This window comes from Myodes glareolus, chromosome 3, assembly GCF_982192425.1.
Source record: "Myodes glareolus chromosome 3, mMyoGla1.1, whole genome shotgun sequence".
Classification (NCBI taxonomy): Eukaryota; Metazoa; Chordata; class Mammalia; order Rodentia; family Cricetidae; genus Myodes; species Myodes glareolus.
In genome coordinates, this window is record NC_142028.1 from 86,276,801 (window position 1) to 86,295,205 (window position 18,405).

At 43.3% G+C, this 18,405-nt stretch overlaps 1 long non-coding RNA gene across 1 annotated transcript; it reads right to left on the reverse strand.

Moving 5' to 3' along the window:
- Positions 1-1,165: 1,165 nt before the first annotated feature.
- On the reverse strand, positions 1,166-9,363 carry LOC125412462 (uncharacterized). The gene is made up of 3 exons (XR_007235601.3): positions 9,036-9,363; positions 3,013-3,166; positions 1,166-2,041 (listed from the first exon to the last, which is right to left on the reverse strand). It is a non-coding gene; the product is annotated as an uncharacterized LOC125412462 (long non-coding RNA).
- Positions 9,364-18,405: the final 9,042 nt, after the last annotated feature.

Genomic DNA, 18,405 nt, shown 5'->3' on the forward strand with positions numbered 1-18,405 from the left:
CAGGCCTTGATTGCAGGCCAGTTCTTTTCCTCTTGAGAGGCCTCTGTGTTCTCTTAGCTCTTCACTCAGCCCTCTGAGCTCCGTGTCCAGCTTTCTTAAAGTCCCTTCCGTTTCCAAAGGAAGTGGCTCCTCAGGTGTATGCGAATATGTCCCCAAAAGCAGTGTTTCCTCAGGAAACACTGCCGAGAACTGACAAACGGGATTATGGGAAACTCAAAAGCGGCTGCGCAGCAGAGGAAACGATCAGAGCCAGCCTTCCAGAATGGGAAAAGATCCTTGGCCAACCACATGCCAGACGGGGTTATTAATATCCAGGCTATACAAAGAACTGCAAAAATTAAACTCCAAAAATCCAAGTCATCTTACAACTAATGATCTGAATAGACCATTCTCAAAAATAGAAAGGCAACAGTAAATAAAACCTTGACAAAGTGTTTATCATCCTTTAATTGGCACCAGAAGCCAACTAAAAGTGCCTGGAGAGTTGAACTCTGCCCTGGCAGAATGGCTCTCACAAGGAAACAAATGACAATCAACACTGCTGAGGATGTGGAGAAAGAGGAGCTCTTACTTGCTGCAGTGGGGATGTGAAGCTGTGTGGCCACTGTGCAAGTCAGAATGGAGACTAATCAAAAAACTAAAAACAGAACTATCATATGACCTGGCCATGCTACTCCTGGGTATGTACTTGAAGAACAGACTCTATAGGTGTATTCCACAGTGCACCTGAACAGCTGTGTTTGTTACTGAACTATTCCCCAGGATCAAGAAATAGAACCAACCAAACTATTAGTCAAAAGGTGAATAGATAATAAAAATGTGATGCATATATACAACGGAATTTTATGCAGCCAAAAAGAAAAGCAAAATCATGACATTTGCGGGAAGATGGACTGGAACTAGAAATCACTGAGTTAAGTGAAATAAGCCAGGCTTAGAAAGACAAATGCTTCATCTTTCCTCTCATTATGTAGAACCTAGATTTAAATATAAATATATGTATATATGTGCATATGTATTATTCATTCTGTGATTAGAAAACAGAATGGAGAAATAACTGGGGGCGGACTGGATGGAGTGGAGAAGACTGAAGAGAAGGAAGGGCACGGGGAAGATAGCAGGAAGGAATAAATGACATCTACGCACGAAGGTGTCAGGAAACCCATTGCAATTTCTCACAGCTTTATGTGGATGCTTCTTTCGGTGGTTTTTGGCAGGCTCATTCACACCCATGCATTCTGCCAGGAAACTGACTGTCTGGAAGGTCTCAGAAGGCCTTACTCGCGTATTCAGCATTTGGCACCAGCTGTCAGCTAAGAACAAGTTAATTTTTCTCAATTTGGGGCGATTGTGTCTCCAAGAGATACTTGGCAGTGTGTAAACAGTTTTGATTGTCCCAGCTTTGCAGAGGCTATTGCATCAATAATTAGAGGTCAGCGATGTTTATGAGCATGCTGTATTAGACAGATCAGTCTCCTTCATCAGTAAGATGCCTAGCCTGAAATGTCAATAGTGCCGAGAAGCCCAGGGACGTGTAAGTTTACACGAAATGTCTTCTTAGTCTTTACAGTGACCATCACAGATGAGTGACACTTGCTATCTGAAAGCGAGAGAGGGCCACTGTGAGGCAGTAAGTCACCAACAAGATCACACAGTGGTAAAGGGAGGAGTTGGGCCTAAGTGTGCACAATACGGCCTTTTAATTAACATGTTGAAGCTATACATTCCGCTTAGAATGCGCACCTTCACAGAAGATCTGACTTTCCAAATGCTAAAACTGCACCCAGGGAACAGTCTAAAGCTTCTACTATTTGTTTACTTAGACAAATTCCCCCAAAACAAAGCCCAATGCAAAGATTCAGTGTAGATGCTTTGTGGAGGAGATACAAGCCTGTGGCTGCCAAACTGTGCAGAAGGGAAATGATGCCGAGGACAAGGGGAGGCAGTGCAAGGTGACTCGCTCCAGGAGGGACATCTGGCCAGATGGGTGAACCTTTCCAAATGGGCTGCTGCTGTGGACGGTGCTCTCTGAGTTAGACGGCTGGAAGGAAGAAGGAAGAAAGAACAGAGCATGTGTTTCACTGTGCAGCACTTATCTTCCTGAGATTCACCTGCCTGCACTCGAGGGTTCTACAACCTGTTCCTGTAGCAGGGACTTTGGAAGCCATCCATTAGCTACAACTTGGTCTTCATAGTCTAAGGATATTGCGGCCTTGGCAGGAGATTCAAGAAATCACTAAGCGGTGAACTTCTTGGTCTTCTGTAGCCACCCAACTACGATATGACATAGTTAACGGTTTTCCTCATGATAAATTGTCCTTCAGAGAAAGAATTTCTTGGATAATGGGTAAATACTAAAAACCAAAGCCCCTTATTATGAGAAGACTGAAGATCAGAGGAGAGACTGAGGCCAAGGTATAGTGGCACATAACCTAAAATGCCCCCGCTGGGAGTCTGCAGAATCACAGTAAGTACTGGGCTGCACAGTGAGTTCAAGGCAAGCCTGAGGGGGTGTGGGAAGATGAGATGATCCCCTGTTCTGCCTCAAGACACTGGTGCCAATATCTGGGGAAAGCAAACCCCTCTTTGCCTCTGGAGTCCTCTGTTCTCCAGCATCAACGGCCCCAGACTTTTCAAATCTCTCTCATGTGAAGATATTCCACATCAGCTCAAGAACTCATTGCCCAAACCCTTGTTAAAATAGCACTGCAAGTGGAGTTAAGGAAACAAACGTGATGATTCAGATGCAAGCGTGCATCGGCGAGAACAGGACCGGTCTGTGTCCCATCGGGTCAGTGCACTCCTAATAAGCTAGCGAGGGACCACATTTGCTAGTTGGCAGCCACTGAACACCATTGCCTCATCCTGTCCATTGAAGCTCTTCAGACTGTTTCACAAGCTGTACCAAAGGCTTCTCTCCCCCATCCTGTCCTCCCCTTGATTGCTTGGACTCAACTCACACACTTAACTTCATTTAATTTTTTCTGGGATGACACAGTTCTCAGGGCTTACCACATGCATTTCTGGATATGCCGCATGCCCACTGCCGATTGTAGAACACAAATAGTAAATGCTGCTAGCTGGAGGGGTCAGGAGGCTCGATAATGGGAGCAAACGAAATGTGGTCGGGTAGAATCCAAATCTGTGAGGCGGGAACGCTGGTGAACTGGGAATTCAGAAGAGAGCTCTTCTTAGTTTGACCTAACTGCTGCCATACAAAAATGAAGCCCAGAGTTAAAAGGTCTTTTGACTTAAAAACAAATAAGTTGAAAATCTGTGTATTTACTGGATATACTCCATCTTTTAAATGTTGGCCCCCAATTTACAAAATTCTAACATATACTATTAGCCAAAAACAAAGACATCTGCAATCTGAGTTCGGCCCACGACAGGCTTCAAGTTTGCAAGCTTCCCCTGTGGGGATCGAGGACTTGCTCAGCACTGGTTTCAATTGAGACAAAAATGTAAAATGATTTGTGTTATCTTGGATTTAAAATCATAACATTTATTTTTAATACTCCCCTCTTAATCACAGGCTTGAGCCTTTTAAAGCCAAAAGAATCTTCAGGGTTACACTGTTTAGTCTTTTTGTTTTACAGAGAAGGAATGTATGGTTCAGAAATAAGAAGTCAGCTGATTTTAAATAAATTTTTGAAAGAACAAATTTAAGGACGCAGGTTTTTGGAAACAAAAGGAGTCACACTGGCCTACTAGTTCAGGGTTTCTCTATGAGCACAGCTGCTGTTTTAGAATAATTCTTGATTAGGGGTGTGCATTTGTTTTGGTTTTTTCTCATTGCTGTGACCAAACACCTAACAGGAAACCACTTGAGAGAGGAAAGGTTTAATGGGCTCACAGTCTGAAGGATTCCAATCCATGATGGCCAGGACAACATGGAAGCAGGTAGGTTCATGGTGGCAGCGGGGTCTCTTCATTCCCTTACGTTTCAGTGGGAAAGAATGCAGACAGACAAGGGGCAATGCTGGAGCTCAGCTGGCTTTGTTGTTTTCCCTTTCTGTAGTCTAAGATGCTAACCTCAGCTTGTGGGATGCTGCCGTCCACATGAAGGGGGCATTCTCTCTGCTTAGTTAACCCTCTGGAAAAGGCTCTGGCAGACACATCCTCCTGTGGGTCACACTAGTGCCTAGTCAAACTGACGGTTAACATTAGCCACAGTGATGGCTGTTGGACACTGGGATGTTCAGTCACATCTCTGGCTTTGGTACCCTGGAGCACTATACTCAGTCCTGCAGTCATAAGTGCCCCAAAAGGACAAAATCACCAATGTCCTCGGAAACCAATGGTGCCCACTGGCTTTATCCAGTCCCTTCATGTGGTAGATGAGGAAAACTAGACTCCGAAAACTGAAGAATATTTCTTTCCCTCAAGATCATTGAAGAACAGAACTGTTGGCATATGTCAGGCCAGGACTCAAGTTCCTTAACTCTTGGTACAGTGTTCTCTTTACCAAGCCTGAGTGTCTTTTCTTCTTATTATTTATTTTGTTTATATTCACTATTATTGTGTGTATGTATGGTGTGCGTGTGTGTGTGTGTGTGTGTGTGTGTGTGTGTGTGTGTGTAATAGTGCAGGTGTGGCCTTGCATGTGGAGATCTGAGAACAAGTTGCAGGAGTCAATTCCCAACTTCTCCCATGCAAATTCTAGGGATCAAATCCAGCTGTTAGGCTCGCATAGCGAAGAGTTTTACCCGCTGAGCCATCTCCCCAGTCCTCAAGCCTGAAGAGGTTAAGCACAAGTCTTCAAATAACTGAGCAGTCTAAACCTGCGTGGTTCATATGGAGTGACGGCATGGTTGATATGAAGTTACTGCATGGCCAATGACAAGAGACACAGAGCTTAAGACTGAAAGATTAGGAATCAGTTCTCAGCCCATCGACTTACTAACTTTGTACACTAGCCAAGTGAACCTTCCAGGTCTTTGTTTATCACTTTACATGAAAATTAGGTTGTAAAAACTATATATAATGCTTCCCACATAATAGTGAATTGTTATGCTGTTACTATTATTGCTATTATAATTAGTGGTATCTGGGATCAGTAAACTATATCTCAAATATAATCTGGCCTGCTTACTTTAGAGCCTATGAGTAGAGAATGATTTTTATAAGTTCAAATGACAAAAGTATCACTACTCTTGTGACACATGAAAATCTTGTACAATTCAAAGATCAGTGTCTATAAGTAAAAATCATTCATTCTTTAACTAGACCTTTGGTCTCTATGAAGAAAAAAAATAGTTAAAATTTGCACAGTGCCCTCTGGTGTGCAGGAGGTAATATAGCAAATAAATTCTCTAGTTGTTTCTGATGCCACTTAAGTACCTGTAACCACTGTATTTAAGATATTTCCCAGGGTCTGTATACACGTAGACTTTTCCAAAAAACATAGGCTCCTGAGTCATCCAAGGGACATGAAAACCTTTTGCTTTTTATAGACATCCTTTCTTAAATAAATCTCATTGTAAAATTGGTTCTTAGAGGTGTTCTTTCAGAATCTGGGATATTTATCAAAAAGAAAGGAAATGGCTTGTTCAGTGTTAAGCCAACTGCATATTTTAAGTGCTCCACATTTTGGACAGGACAATCAAGAGGGATATCCTGGAACGGGAAGAACAGATAAGAATGAGCCACTAAGATTAAAATTTAAGGGATGTTGTCGTGGCACTTTTTTTTAAATACCTTGAGCATATTGGTTATAATTTAATCTGACCGTTGGCCAGAAGTTGAAATGTCCTAATACCTGTTTACAACCTTCACTCTATCGGCAGTTAGATGTGGGCTTTCTACAGTTAATTTTCAGTTCAATGCAATCCATTATAGTGATTTTCAAGTACACACCCTGGGCATCAGAAGTACAAGGATAAACATTGCCTATGTTATAAAATATTTCAAAGCAGCTCTGGTTCAGTCATTGAAGCTCTTGAATCAACTCCTTCTCTGAATATGAAAGTCAGGCATTAGATTAAATACCCTATCCGGTTCAAGAAAGTTTTATTGAGGGCCTTTGTCTACCCATACTTTATTCTCACGAAATCCAAGTGACCCATACATATCAGCAGACTACCAAGAACTGAACTGGGTTCTGCCACTGTGCTCATTCCGTTCTAAAGTGCACCCTACTCTCGGCCCTTTGAAGTAGCTCATGAGGTTATGAGCTATGCTGTGCAGGCGTTAGAAGGAAACCCACCAAGTTTTCCTGAATAAGGAAGAACAGAATTTACAAGAGAAGCAACAGTGGGGCAAATTGAAAAGCGTGAACTCATTGGTGGTGAGGTAGGCAGAGGATGGCATAGAGACAGACGAAAAGACATCAGGAGTTAGAGGTGAAGACTGAACCCAATAGAACTAGTGCTGTCCCCAGTGGGTCCCTAATTCAAAACCCAGTCCAAAAGGGATGGAGAACTCTCAGTAAAATATCAATAATCTGATGGGCAAGAAGGAGGTAGGAACGTCTGGACTCTAGTTAGCGCCACATGTAAACTGAAAAGATTCATTCCAGAGGAGGTGGCAGAAATGAGGCCCACGGTTCCCCAAGGGAAGGGGCCGAGGAGTACTCAGAAGGAGCCAGACCAACAGCCAGCTGCTGTATTTTAGGAATTTACTCTCAATAGGTAGGACTCATTAGATTCAAATTATTCTCAGTTCTCATACATTTATGGCAGAGGGACGTTGTATGGCTTGTCAGCTCTGAGGGACTGGGAGCTCAGGCAGCAGAGGGACAGCAGTCAGTCATAGAGAGAGGGAGGATGAGGAGGCCCTGTGAGGGGGAAGCAGGGATGGCGGCAGTGGAGTACCTGTAGCCCTCCAGCAATGCCCCCTTCCCCTTCCTGTCCTCTAAGTTGCCATCTCTAATGACTATGAGAGCCCCATCCCCTCTCCTCAGAGTTTGGCAAGAGAAGCAGGATTCACACCCATTGTTGAATTCTGTTTGGGTTAAACCTAATGAAGTCCCAAACTGTCAGTCCCACTGCGGGAGGAACAGGATGGAGTTAGACCTAACTTCCTCAGGAAGGATCCCTCAACATTCAGATGCTGGAGGAAGCAAAACTGTGGACGACTCTGCCCGATGCGATAACTACTTCTTCTGTATGTCCCATCGTACACACTTGGGATCCCAAGGTCCCTCTGGAAAGGCCTGTCCCACTGCACCTGGTTTAAAGTACACCTGGCCTTTGCTAGTGGGCCCCTCCTTCCCACTTCTCAGGACCCTCTGATTTCACTAAGTTTCCTAGCATGTGTGCCAAAGCTTTCCCTTCTCCCCTCTCTCCCACACCTAGCCTCCAACCCACTCCTAGCTGTGGTGTGCTTGGGGGAAATTCAATCCATATGTTTCCTCTTGTTTCTTCAGAGCGCATCCAGCCATTGTTTAAAGAGCGAGGCAACAGCCAAGAAGAGCCATGGGAGGCCTCTCTTGGCCTTCCAGTCCTTCATTAGGGAGCGGGGAAAAGAGGACTCTGCCAAGAGCAAACCTGAAACATTCCTGTGGGTTCATGTCAATGCCTGCACATCACGTTCACACACAAACATGACCCCGGGACTGTGGATGGGAGGTATTCACTGTTCAAAGACTCCTGGGGAGGAGGAGGTGGTAAAATAGCATCACCATGGCCTCGCTTGGCGATGTCCACAGAGAAGCAGTAGACAGGAGGCTGCTCTCCTTATCTACCCATACCCACTCTGACAGAAATGCTTGTAAATGCAACACACGCTAATGGAAAATCAACGATTTCAGCTCTGTCTTAATCATAGAAGAGACATCTTAGGCTCAGAGAGGGCAAGGGACCTGCCCATGTTCAATGAGATAACTGGGGTTTTGTATGGAAACCAGGGCCTCTGATTTTACAACCACAGCTTTGACCCCTGGGTCTCTCATCCAGACCTTACACAGATGCTCAGTGCCTGGTGCAGACTTTCTGGCTTGTTCTAGGGCAATCCTTTGAAGAATTTTATTTATCTACTCTTCTAGAAACATCTTGGAAGTTGAAAACTCATGATCCCATTACTAAAACATAGCTAGGAAATCTTGAGTGTTATAGGTCACACCAGAGTTTCAAAAGCAATGGTAAGAACCATAGTAAAAATTAAATTTATATTAATATATTATTTCATTAAGTATAAATTTTCTAGAAAGGTCTTTGTGAGTCTTTTTAAATTATGTTTTTAATACAATTTCTTTGACGCCTTATGCAGCCCGTGTGCTCTGAAATGCTCGGAGTTTTATGAAAATCAGTACGGTCCATATATTAGTTTCTCCTCCATTGCTATGAGAAAACACCACAACCAAGGCAAATCTGAGGAAGAAACAGCTCTCTTTGGCTTATGGTTCCAGAAGGAGAAAAGTCGTTGCAGCAGGCAATGGAGAAGCATGGCGGCTAGAACAGCAAGCCGAGAGCTCACATCTTCCAAAGGGAAGCATGAAGCAAAGAGAAAAAAATAAAAATGGCTTTACATTCTAAAAGCCTGCCCCTAGTGACATACTTCCTCTGTCAAATCCACATCTCCTAATCTTTCCCAAACAGCACCATGAACTGGGGACGCAAGAATCTGTGGGGGCCATTTTTATCAAACTACTCTAGTGCACTACCACCAACCTTTGCGCGATACTTCCCAGAGACCCTCTCAGCCTCAGCCCACCCTGCCTTCGAGGAGAATCTCCAGGCAGCAGGAAGACTGAGGCTGAGAAAGAGGGCAACAACAGGGTGGTTGAGGGCTACGGAGGACATGGAGCTAAAGGCTGTGCAGGAGGCAGGAGATGGGAGTGTGGAGAAAGTTGAAACCTGAAGTCATAGCTCCACAAGCCCTCCTGGTTACACTGGCTATAGAGCACGGTGACTTCAAAGTCAAGCTATGCAAACCCAAGTCCAAAATTCCAGGCTGCTAATCGGAGGCGCTGTTGAACTTTCGACAGTTAACTGTTCTAAGACCACCACCTATAAAAGCATAAACCTGAGGTGACAACACGCCTCAAGTATCTCACACACGCTAACCCACATGCAGAAAATTCCATTTCTTACCTGTGACATGAAACCTGCAAAGGCAGGTTGTTTGTCTGATTTTAACGTGTCTGTTTTGACCCCAGAGGATATTTTTCTCTTGAGAACAGTACGTGGAGATCAAAATTACAAAGGCAATAAGTCCGCAGGCTTGGTACCATTGACTACTTCAAAGGGAAACCTCCTTGTCTCAGCCAGGACGCCTGGCACCATTCTGTTTACATGTACCTTGCCTTGGGTGCAAGCGGAGCAAACACAGGTATCAGGACGCCATGGAGGTGGTGGACGTTGGTCTCTTAGCGTGCTAGCCTGTGTGTACAGCTGCAGTCAATTATACAAAGCCAGAACTGTTTTGTTCTTTCGCTCCTGGAGAAAGGAGAATGGATGATGGGTTTTCCGCTTTCATCTTTCAGTATTTTGTTTTATTTTTACTTCTCATCATAATATTTAGATAGTATTTGTAGAAGGGAGAGCAATCATAATAAAGCGGGAATCAAACAAAGAGTTCTAAGGCACCGTCACCCAAACCTCCACCTCAGAAATGTTTCCCGTAGGCAGCAGGCAGCAGAGGGCATGGGAAAGTGTGTTGACGAGAAGAGGGGACTGAGCTGTGCCAGCCAGCCAGCACCTCTTCCAAAATCCTCCATATGTCAGGTGCGATATAAGCAAGGGCTCCATGGAACAGTCAGATGTCCTGGATGCTTCTCAGGGCTGGACCATGTTAAGATGGTAAGGTGACTGAAAGCAAGGACACACCCTTCACAGCCAAGAACAAAACCTCAGTTCATCGCTATGTAAGGAGGCACAGACCTCTATCCCAGCGCCCAGGAGGCTCACAGCCGCAGGTACCTAGTGAGACCCTGTCTCAAATAAAAATAAAGAAAAATCTCAGTTAAAGAAGACAAATATGATGACAATGCAATATTTTAAAATAAGAAATTAATCTTAAAACCTCGTGCTGCACAGAATATCAAAAGTAAAGAATCCTGCTGTGAGTTCATGTGTGTAACTGGCTGTGTTCATCAATGTGTTTTCTCACGGTCACCCACCACCTCTGACTCTTGCACTCTCTCCACCCCTTCCTAGACAATGATCTCGGAGACTTGGAAGGAGATGTGTAATAGAGATGTTCATTTACTGCTGACAATTCCACCTTATTCTCTGCTCCTGGACCAGTTGTGCCACCATCTACTGCAAAAGATACTCCTTAAAGAGAGCTGAAAGATGCCTTAACCTATAGTCCTTAGGCATGACTTTAACACGATGGCAGTTTAGCAGAACAAATGCAATAGGTTTTCCCCCAAGTTTGTTAACTGTCTAACTACGGGTTCTTGGCCTTGGTAATGGGGCCAGGCATGAGTTTTAACTTGTGGAGCAGACCTTATGTCCAATCAGAAAGTAACTGGTGTCCCCATGCCATGGATGCGACTCCTGCACCAGTAGAAATGCCATGCCAAGCTTACAGTCATTGTAACTCTCTGGGTTCACAGCTGTGGAAGGCGGATTATTGCTTTTCTCCTTTAACATCATGCAGAAGACCTTCTAGCACTGACATCTACCCAGCGTGGATGGAGCTTCCAGGTTGATTTCTCCACATTTTATAACTTAAGGATATGGTGTCTTCAGCAATGGAGTTTCAATAATCAAGTTCTGGAGATAACCAAGGCACTGGCAAGAGTTGATGGAACCTCAGGACCTCAGTGGTCAACAACTCCAAAAAACATAGCCTATTCCTAGCACTTGGTTTTTCACTTGTAAGCTTGCAGAATCTAGTAGAGACATTAATGTTCCATTATAGAGTAACTTTATTGAAGCTCTTTTTATATATGTTTTAGGAAGTTTCCTTTTTGGAGAAGTCCTCAATGTTAGTTATCCTTCCTCATATTCCCCCCTTAGCCCCGACCTCCCACATTCCACACCAATCTAACCCTTCCTGTTCCATTATTTGCATTTAACCCATTGTGCCACTATATGCCCAAGACCAGTACAAGCTCAAAGTCGACAAAATCCCAGCCTGGAGACAGAGGGCAGACACGAAGTGCCACCACAGCTGAAGAGCTAATGGCCATTGACAGATGCTGGGAAAGGGGGAATCAATCTTCTTTAAGAATGTGGCCCTTGTCAAGCTAATCATGCTCCAGTGAAAGTCCACACACCCAGGAGTCAATGGGAAGCACCAACTATACCTGGTGGATATTTTTTTTTTTTGGAAAAAACAAAGTTGGGTGGGTAGGGCAGGGGGTTTTCATATGAGAGGAGTTGCGTGAGGGGTTAAATATGATCAAAGTACACTGAAATCCTCATCGTGTGCTCCGGGAGCAACTGTCCCGGCAAGGTATGTCCACTGGTGGAATAGTGGCAGGAAGGTCTTAGGACTAACTATCTACTTTCTGATTGGATCGAAAGCCCGTTCAACAAGGTAAACCCCATATCTGGCATGATTATCTGTCTAAGAACTTATGGTTAGAGAGATAAAAAAATCCTAGGAGAGGACCTACCACTATTTTCTGCTAAGTGGAGATAGTTTTAAACCATCTCTGAATGACTAATCATTATTCCCATAGATTAAGGTATCTCAACCGAAGCTCTGTTTGCAGTAGATGGTGATCTACAGAGAAGAACACCTGACCCGGGTACAGAGACTAAGAGTTTGCAGAATGTCCAGCCCTAAAGGGAAAAGTATACACCACACACACCCCTCCTCCAGAGACTTGGGGATCGTTGCAGAAAATGGGGCAGAAAGAGTGTAAAAATCAGAGGTAGCAGGTGACCTCAAGAAAACAGTGTCTTCTAGAAACAGCAGGGCCACTGTGTATATGAACTCAGAACAGTTGTGAGGATGCATGAGACCTGCGCAGGCCCAACCAAGCCAGACCAATTCCAGCACAGACAGAAAAATCAGGCACAGAGTTTCTCCCGCAGCCAGGAAGTTATCAGCGGTTGTTAGCTGGCAGGAAAATAAGGATCAAGTTTTTGCAAAAAGCACATAGCTGAATAAGCTAGCCATACTCCAGTGGAGAGCCACACACTGAAGAATATTTGGGCATCATAAATTGACCTTGATGGAATGGAGAGAGAGAGAGAGAGAGAGAGAGAGAGAGAGAGAGAGAGAGAGAGAGAGAGAAAGTTAGGTGTGAATAGGGTGATTCTAGGAAGAGTCAGGGAAAGGAATGTGAAGACAATGGAAACATGTTGTATGAAGTTCTCAGAGAACTAATAAAAATATGTTTGTTGTCAGTTAAATATGCACTAAGACTGCATAGCACTTTAGGAAGTACAGTTATCACTGAGGAAGGTAGTAATGATACTTTAGTCATAAAAGCAAGGTTAGCATCGAGTCTAGAAAACAGCAGGTGAAGTAAATAGCAAGGAAAAATAAATAGGAAGTAGAAGATGTATGGACCAAAAATATAAAAATAACTGTACATATTTCAAATACATTCTTTAAAGAATGTGACTGATTACTTTTTGAAATAAAAATCCCTTGCTTTGAAATTTGGGAATAAGATTGAGAGTCACGAAATATTCATTTCTTTTGACTTGATCTCTCAGTCTAATCAGTGCAATAACCCACTTATGAGGTCATAGCCAAATGTGCCACTAAATACGCCGAAGATTATACTTACAAGAATTTGTTGTAAGTATAGTCAAAATGTGGGAAAGAGTCTATTGTAATAGAGAAAAATCTTAAACAAGTCTGAAAGGAACACTATCCAGTAATTTAAAATAATGATTATGATGCCCAAGCAATTAAAATGATTAATGGACTATTTAAGGTGAAAAATAGGATATACCTTACACACCACACCCAAGCATATATGGGCAGCAATAATTAGAGTCAGTGGCAGCACTGAATACATTCATAATTAAAAAGTAGACAATAATATTATTATAAAAATTGTTCAATAAAAGAATCTTTTAGTTAGCTAAAATAAATAGGAACACAAAATTTGGTAGGTGTGGAATAGGGGATGGATCTGGGAGGAGATAGAGAGGGGTGGACATGATTAGACAACAATGCATGAAAATCCCAAAGATTAATAAAACATAGAAAAAAGTGCTTTGCAGTCCTGAAAATAATTAAATAAAATGGGAAAATATGTGCACTATACTAACAAACAGTTATACATGAACTGCATATAGAAGGTAACAGTAAATGTATCAAAATTCCAATAATTTTAATTTTAAATGAAAATCTTTATTCCTTCCTTTCTTCCCCTTTTCTTTCTTCCTTGCTTGCTTCCTTCCCTTTCCTCTCACTTTCCTTTTCCTTCTTTCCTCCCTGCCTTTTTTCTTGGTTTTAGGAATTGTGTGGCCTACTGTATTTTTCAAGGTCTCCACAGGAAACGTGGCACAACCAAGGGTATGGCCGGAGAAGTAATGACTTACAGGGAGGTCTCAGAAGTGTAAATCAAGGGTAGCAGCAAAAGACGATTAAATATCTGGGTCTCCAACAGCTAGCGTCATCAGGTTTAGAACAAAAAGAGAAACAGGAGGGCGTCTCTGGAGAAGAAGAGGGCACCTCCTCTCCTAGCACAGGACTAAGGTACTCAGAGAGGAGGAGCCAAGAGGAGCCAGGATCACCATAGAGTTGCAGTGAGGGAAGGGGAAAGAGAGAAGCCAGCTCCCCAGAACTGGAGTGTGGGATGGGGAAAGAGGAGGCGATAACTCCACAGAGCTGCAGCGAGGTATGGGAAAAGATAGCTATGACTTTCTCTTCATGCCTAATCTCCTGTCAGTCACTCCCATAGGCTAAACACCGCTGAGCACCATAGGCTACAAACACAGTCTCTTAAAGCCACCCTCACGGGGCACAGGGAGCATGAGGGAAAGGAGGAAGACTGGATCTGAAAGGTGAGCAGAAAATCGCTTAAAGTCATTGGTTTTTTATTTCTAGCCTGCATAGCAATGTGTATTTCAAAAGTACAGTGATAGGAGCCTTGGTAGTGCAGTGGGCAGCGCACCAGCTTCCTAACAGTGAACCGAGTCAAACCAGAACTCACCTCCTTCAGTGGTGAAATGCAATTTAAATAAAGTTCAGATATGCAATACTGCTGACATAGTACCCAAGGTGAAGCCTGGACCCAACGCCAAACAAGGGGCCCAGGACACCCATCTTCAAAAACAGTTACTCAAGGAGCAAACACAGACTCTAGGAAATATGTGGAGGTTGAAATCACCTGGATTAAACAAAAAAGGCAACACTGAGCATTAGTCATTGCAAGTACTTCACAAATATTAGCTCAAGTGGCTATTACCATTATACCCATTTTACAGATATGCTAAATGGGGTCAGGGGATAGGCAAATAGCTTGAAATTACAAAGCTAGTGAGTGAATGCTCTGAGTTTTGAGCAAACAGCTCCACCTGCAGAGTATAGTGTTGTCTGAGGTTTCTTGTCCTGCCCAGTTCCCACAGTCATTAAGTCCCAAAGATATCACACAGAGGTCTACATTAATTATAAACTGATAGTCCTAGTAGTTCAGACTTCTCATTAACTCTTATAACTTATATTAGCCCATTATTCTAATCTATGTTAGCCACGTGGCTCAGTACTTATTCAGGGAGGCAGTCAACATCTTGCTTCTTCTGTGGCTAAGTCATAACAGCAGACTAGGACTTCCTTCTTCCCAGAATTCTCCTGTTCTCATTGACCCCCCTCTACTTCCTGTCTGGTTGTCCCACCTATACTTCCTGCCTGGCTACTGGCCAATCGGCATTTTATTAAAATACAATTGACTGGGTACAAACCATTGTCCCAAAGCAGTATAGGTTCTTGGTTGCTATGTCCTTAGTTGCTATGTAGAAGACTACATGACAGACAATATAGAACTAGGATTGAACCTATAGAGGAATAACCAGTAACTGGGGGGAGGCGGGAAATGAGCAAAAGAAAGAGAAAGTAATTAAGACCACACAAGGCCAAGAAAAGCCCCAAGGAAAGACAAAGAAATATGTTAAAGGACCTTCTCATAGAAAGGTGGTGGGAACTCAATCACAAGTATGTCCAATGGGACCATGATTGGAGCCATGAAATAAACAGAACACATAATGAATTGTCTCCTAGTCTTTAGCTAACCCATGAGGAAAATGTGTGTGTGTGTGTGTGTGTGTGTGTGTGTGTATGCGCATGTGTGTGTGGTGTGGTATGTGGTATGTGGGTAGTGTGGTGAGGGGTGTGTAGCATGTGTGGGTGTGTGTGGGATGTGATGTTTGTGTATGTGTGGTGTGTGTTTGAGTGTGTGCGGTGTGTGTATGGTGTGTGTGGTGTGTATGGTGTGTGTGTGCATGTGTTGTGTTGTATGTGTAAGGTGTGTGATGTGTATGTGTGTAAGTGTGGTGTGGTGTGGTATGTGTGTGTGTGTATATGGTGTGTGGTTTCTTTCATGTAAGTATGCTGTTTGGGAAGTGCTCTAACTGAGTCTCCTTTGCCCTGAGTTGCAGTGTTTGGGCTTCCTGGCCCCGGGTTCACTAGGGCACTCCAAACCCAGAACAGGATGGTAAGTATGAATACCTACAATGGGCCCTGCTGCCAGCTTTGACTGGACCTGTGGTTTGACTTCCCAGGCTTTCCTGCAGTTTCCTCATGTTTTTTGACAGGCAGCTGAGAGTCAGTCCTAGCCCAGCCCAGTCACTCCACTTCCTACTTGCCTCAGTTTCCTTAGATAATAACTTAGGCTGCAGAGACTTGTAGAACAGCTCTTGCCAAAGAAGGCGACAGGTCTAAGAGCACAGAATGAACTGCCCTGGATACACGGACAAAGAGTGGGTGGATGCTTCAGGTTCTCATAAACAGGGTAATTAGAACCTTGCACATGCTGTTGGTTTCAGGAAAATTGAGAATCAAAGGAAATTAAAAATGGGTGGAAATATGAATGATCTACTCCTAGGAAAACACACATGTATGCCCATATATAATCACACCACACACACACACACACACACACACACACACATACACACACGCTCCCACCCCTTGACACACACATTTGTTTCCTCTACTAAGAAACAGACTAAATAAAAATATGTGCCAATGTTGTGAGGCATACTTGAATAATTTAGTTTTTGTCTATTTGCTCTCCATTCCAACTTTCATAGATGTTTAGCAAATGCCTTCTATACTCCCAGGCACTCACTCAGCACTGTATCGATAATGATGAAAGCACCAGAAGGAAGCATTCCTACCCCAGGGCGTCTTTATTCCAGTGAGGGAAAAAAACATGAGAAAAACCAACTGACCAATCAATCAATCCATACAAATTCTAACAGATGCTATAAAGAAAATGAAGAGACTCTCCCATATACCCCTTCATTCTCGCTTTCAAATTCATGGCTGCTTTTTTATTAGTTGTTGTATGGATGTGTGTATGGATGTGTATATGCATATACACATATATTCCTAAGAACATAGATGCAGCCTGCTTAGTCTTTGCAATGCTATTGGTTTTTTTTTGGGGGGGGGGGAGACTGTTTATTATAATTTGGAAGTTGCTTTGAGAAGCTCTCCATCTGATAGACAGAGAAACTTTTATGTGATGCAAGTACTTTAGTCTCGCCCTTGAGGAAGGCACGAAGGACTACTGAAGCAGAAAGAAAGGGATCTATCAGTCTGTAGAGTTGGAGCTGGCACCTGATAGACAAAGAACAAGTTGTGAGCCCTGTGAACTGTAGTCATGATGGCTAGACATACCCACTGGTGCAAAAGTGGCAGAGCATTATGAGAGCAACCAGCGAGTTTCTGAGATTAGGCTCACTTTATAGGAAGAAATACAAGCTTGGTACTGTAAATCTGGCCCCAAACCACGTTTGGGGAATTTTTACACCCCAGGAGTGAATCTACCGCAGTTATTTTGCTAAATGGACATTCTATCCAACTGCCTTCTGAATTCATACCTCTGTACCAATACATTAGTGTAACACTGAGTTATCCTCAGAGATGTCTCCATACAGTGGCAAAAATTTCCCAGCTAGTCAAAGTCTTTAGAATAAGAGACTGTGGAGCGCTCAGCTACAGTGACACATCTACACCATGCCGTCTCCAAATCTCAGGGACTGTGGAAGAAAACACGGGTGGAAGGGTTGGAAGAGCCAGCAATAACGGAGAGCCAGAGTGAGACGGGGTCTCCTAGATATGACACAATCACTGCACGTGTGAACTCACAGCAGATGTGGTGGCTTGCACAAGTAAAGCCCTCACCCCTAACCAAGGAGCTATGGACACATACATGTGTCTAGGGGAGGAAGAGTCAATTGTCCTAAGGCTGTGGCTCCTGGCAGGTCAACCACACTCCAGTGGATGAGTCTGATACACAGCAGTATACGGGCAGCACACAAACTGGAGTTGACAGGTTATTGAATGTGGCAAACAAAGAGGACAGGAAGTTGGAGGATCAGTGTGGAGGCGGGAGTGGGTCTGGGAGGAGTCACAGGAGGAACTGGGGGTGAATACGACAGTTAATATGGTGAACTCAAGATCCATCTCAAAATTTTATTGCATAATTTTTAGAATTCTCAAATAATTAACAAAAATGTTTACTTTTAATACATAGTAAAAAGGAAAAGAAACGGAAGGAAGGTCTTCTAGGAAGAGGGTCAGTGTTTAAAATGGGATGGTTCATGTGAAAGTAGCTACAGGCGTGCCTCAAAACTCACCGATGACGCTTACACTAATGTCACCAGCTGGTCCACAGCCAGGACCCTATGAACACATATCATTCCTCACTGGCTAAATGAGAATGATTGACATCAGCTTCCCTGCTTCTTCCTCATTCACCTGAGATGTGTACAAAGCAACTAAGAATTCTTCCTCAAGCTTACAAAAAGAAGGAAAGAAAGAAAGAAAGAAAGAAAGAAAGAAAGAAAGAAAGAAAGAAAGAACTAAATAAATAAATTGAATGGCTAGTTCGTTTTTGTCTCTTTTATCTTTTTCCCATTGTATTCCTATGAGCCTGAAAGTACACTGGTTTTGGAAAATTCCCCTTCTGCATTTGTCTCTGCACCTCCCCCTGCCACTAGCACAGGACCTAGCACAAAGAGGTGCTCAGCCAAAGGTCACTAAACACTAAGAATCAGCAGCGCATCCATGGCAGGGCAGGACACACGGGTAAATAAAGTAAAATTTTGCCTTCAAGATAGTCACAGACATAAATCTGAAAGAATAGAAATATATGCATACACGCTTGTATGTTGTTTGATAAATGTGTCTAAATAAATATATATAGTCCTCCCTCCAAATCAGAAGTTAACAGACTGCAACCAAACCCACATGTTTTCCGATCTATAAGCATTTGCAGGCTTGAAATCTCCAAAGCAGAAACCTGAGGGCACAAAAGCAGATTCAAGTCTGTGCAGTGCCTTGAAGTGACCCATAAATACTCACCAAGCCTTTCCC